This window comes from Mixophyes fleayi, chromosome 1 (genome assembly GCF_038048845.1).
Source record: "Mixophyes fleayi isolate aMixFle1 chromosome 1, aMixFle1.hap1, whole genome shotgun sequence".
In the NCBI taxonomy this organism is placed as follows: domain Eukaryota; kingdom Metazoa; phylum Chordata; class Amphibia; order Anura; family Limnodynastidae; genus Mixophyes; species Mixophyes fleayi.
Genome location: NC_134402.1, coordinates 113,292,426 through 113,296,531, shown reverse-complemented (window position 1 = coordinate 113,296,531; position 4,106 = coordinate 113,292,426). Strand labels below are relative to the sequence as shown.

General features: G+C 37.3%; 1 long non-coding RNA gene across 1 annotated transcript; it reads left to right on the top strand.

Annotated features, from left to right (window-relative positions):
• The first annotated feature begins 332 nt into the window (after positions 1–332).
• On the top strand, positions 333–2,768 carry LOC142105590 (uncharacterized). Its single transcript, XR_012679709.1, has 2 exons — positions 333–615; positions 2,465–2,768. It is a non-coding gene; the product is annotated as an uncharacterized LOC142105590 (long non-coding RNA).
• Positions 2,769–4,106: the final 1,338 nt, after the last annotated feature.

Sequence of the window (4,106 nt, the reverse complement as noted above, 5' to 3'; positions counted from 1 at the left end):
GTTGTCCATCATATACAGTTTAAGTAAATCGAGAAGCTTTCTATCCCAGAAAGTCTGTGTTATGAGATATCTGTATGTTTTATATTTGCCTCCTTCTAGTTATCATTAGAACTTTCATCTACATTTTTTCTCCATCTATCTCTTATGTTCTTGCAGCAGCCATCTGGTATAGCTTTGAAATATTTATTTGAAATCTTCTACCTGTCTTCTGCAGCTTTTTTCGTCTGCCTTTCAAGGTGCTTCACAAAGAAAACTCTAATGCTATTGAGCAACAGGGTAAGATAAGGAATGCTAATGTTCCATGCATTCATTCCCTCAGCAGAGAGCTGTCATATCCTAAGGGAGGGTTGTTTCGCATAGTTGCTGTGTTCTTCTAATTTCTCTCTTAATGATTGTGTCACTTTTGGGGATCAAGCCAAATACCGGGCAGGACAGGTGGATGCAATCTGGATTTAATCATCAGTTCACCAACAAATAAAAGAGACCAAGAGCTCCGTGCACGATGCTTGTATTGCAGAAGTGTCAGAAGCAAACAACTTAGGAACTTTTCAAGCTCAAACATTTAATAAAATGCATTGGAGTTTAAAAACTAGAGAATGGTTTTAATATTGACAGGTAAGAGTGAAACGTTAATCATATTTGCTCCCACCTCTTCTGTTGTACAGTACATAAAATTCTATTGACTGAAATGAGCATACATCCTGCTAAGTGGGAATAATCATAAAACATTTTAAAACTTGTAATGTTTGTAACCTTCTCCTTAGCACTTATACCACTTTATTTCTTTTTTAAGTTCACAAGAAATGTTCTGCATTTTTACAGTAAAATGGAATGTGTGTACATTGAAATAAAGGAATAGTTTGACATATTTATTTTTGTACAATGCACATTAAAGTAGTGGTAAAGGAATACATACTGTAAGTCTATAGATTCCCAACTAGCTTTGGCTAAGATCTTTAAGTTGCACATTGACTCTACCAGTCATTGAACCATTTTAGTAGATTAGCCATGTAGTGCTATTTCATGCAGGCTCCTTGACTGCCAACTATTGATCCTACGTGCTCTATGAACAATGATTTGTAAGTAGCTGCACTGGTCAGTGGTAAATAGCTGCACTGGTCAGTGGTCATACGGCCAGGGTAAATTACTAATATCAAGTGCTAGTAAAATGTCAGATTATTCGGATTATCTTCTTGTCTACTAAATCTTTCCAGTGCTGGACTGAAAAACATATAGCATTGATCAGTTTCTTTAATACATATTGCATTGAACAAGTAAAGGTGTCTTGAAAAAATTAATAATAGTTGAGGGCTTTGGAAAAATTTAGACAGTGCTTTTAGTCTTTTCATGTTTTGAGTGTCCAGATGAGTTCAGACATCTCTTCAGAATATACAGAATTACAAGCCTTACACTTTAAACACTTTGCCACCACATTTATCTCTTAGTTTGTGCCATCAACTTTTTGGTACCACTACACACAGAGGTCTTGTGGATCCTGTTTCAGTTCCAGAAACCATAGATCTGTCCATTACATTAAGGAACGAGAATATATATTCAAATGTACTTCTTCTACCACATTTGTTTCTTCAAGAGAAAAAAAAAACATTATTTAAAACCCTGTATTGATACTGGGATCTGATCAAAAATACAATAAAGAATCTATATTCTCTTACACTAATCTCAGAACCATTTGATTAAATTCTGGGAGCCACAGTCTTCTCTAAACTTGATTTGTAGAGTGCATATAATTTCATCCGTATCAAAAAAAGGAAACAGGTATAAGGCCGCCTTCTATACACACGATGGCCAGGGAAAATACCTCATCCATTTTGGGCTATGCAATGCTTCTTTTGGCATTCCATTAATTGCATTTCTTAGGCTTAACTGTCTGAATATGATTTAGAGTATTCCTCAGATCAATATTTACACTGTTCCTATGTCAAGTCTGTTCTTCAATGCCTTTGAGAATATTATTGTTATGTGTTTGAACTATCCTGGCATGCATTTTCTCTGAATTAGACCTTTAAATGAGAAAGTAACAGCAATGTTTTCTTGGATTTCCAAACTACTTATGACAATGCATGAAGAATTATTTCTCCATCAGTATTCGCATTGAATTTCTTACAAAAAAAAAGAGTGAATTCTTGAGTCTGGCCGCCAGAAGTAGTGTTTGTTTCCCAGTTGCAAAAGAAAGAATTATTTATCAGTCTTGTGTCAAATAGCACTTTGTATTTTTCCCTTGAGATAGATGTCCCCTCAATCAGTGTAGTGTCCTATCACAATATAATTATCTTAGCAAAAGGGAATAACATTGGCTATAAAGCTTGCTTTAGAGAAATAGAGACATATTTTGAAATGAGCGTCTTATGATCTCTTTATAGGCCATAAAAGTCTCCAATAACTTCAGTTATAACTTCAGCCAATAGGCACTTTCCTTTTCTGATGGATTTATTCTTATCCCCAGAATAATAGTGTGGACCTGCAGTCTTGGTCATACAACCCTTTGGACCAAAAAGACCACCAAGAACCATTACCTGTTATTGATCTATCCTGAATAGTGGCAGCAGCATCCATCAATGCCTCTAAAATGTCTACAAGGAATACTTTTGTTTCTTCTAATCTTTGTGCTAGGCTGATCACAGGGCTCATAACTGGAAGTTTTCTTGAACTTACTTATCTGCACATCAAGACAACTGGGCAGACTTACTTCCAGGGGCATTCTTTCATGACCTTGACTCAACTAATAAAACATCTTCATTTTTTCAGGTGTTCAGCATTTTTCTCTCGTTTATTTTGCACTGTCTTGAATGACATGTATGAAATGTGTAGATATTGTATGGTTAGCCAATGTTTAACAGTCTAATAGATCAAAGGAGGGTACCCCTGTAATTATAGAAGCCAGGAAGGGGGAGATCTAAGCATTAAAGCCCCTATCTTTGGACATTACATTTCTGTAGTATAGGGTGTTAATTTCTGTTGACCAGGAAACAATAACTACTAGGGGTGCATGTTATTTGAAAGAGGGTACTGTCCTCTTTCAAAGGAGGGTTCCCTACAGGTTCTTTGAGCCAGAATGGGCACTGCTAAACCTCCTCCCACATTCGGGCTCCTTAATGTTTTATGCAGGTCAGGGTACTATTGTCTGATGATCACATGTGATCACTAGCAATAACTACTGAGGGGGCCACATCATTTGAAAGGGTACCCCTGAATTTATTGAAGTCAGGATGGGGTAGATCCATCCAGTCCCTGGACTCTTTAATGATTTCTGTTGTGTAACCAGCTCAGAGTAAGGTGACGCCCATTGTCGCCTGGTTGGACCTAGAAGCCAGTAACCGCTACTGTGCAACTGACTCAGTGGACTGCAGCACCTGCCGCTATGATTAATAATAAATCAGTCAGTTTGTGTAAGTTTTGAGTTTCGGTTGTCTTCTCTGGAAGCTATCGGAATATCCTTATTTTATTGATAGCTGACAAACTTTGCCAATAATAAGTACAGTAGAATGATTGTTGGTGCCATAGTGTTGATGCTAGATGGGGTGGTTTGAGTATCTCAAAAACTATTGATCTTGAAGGCTTTTCATTACAGTAGTCCCTACAGTTAATAGGGAATGGTGCGCAAAACATATATCATTAACGATTATATTATTAACATGTGTTGATGTAAGTAATAATGTATTTTTTTTTCTGTGCATTTTGATGGGACTTTATATATACATATGCATTTTGCATATCCTGCAGCGAGTTGTGTCTCTGTACATATGGAAAGTGCTGTATGTGCAAAGCGTACTTAGGCCCATATTCAACTTAAAAGAAGTCGTACTCTACCCATACAGGGGCTGATAATTGGGCCTGCACAACAAGATCTTTTTCTAAATTGGCCACACATATGGGCGCACATACATGCTGTGCGTATGTGTTACTCAATGCAGAAGTGGTATTATCCTATTTGTGCTTAACCAAATAATGTAACATAGATATGTTTTAATAGAGAAATTGGATAATGGATCTCTCAGCGGCCTTCGACACCGTTGACCACCCGCTCTTACTCCACACCCTTCAATCCTTTGGCCTCTCCGGCTCTGCCCTGTCCTGGCTCACCTCTT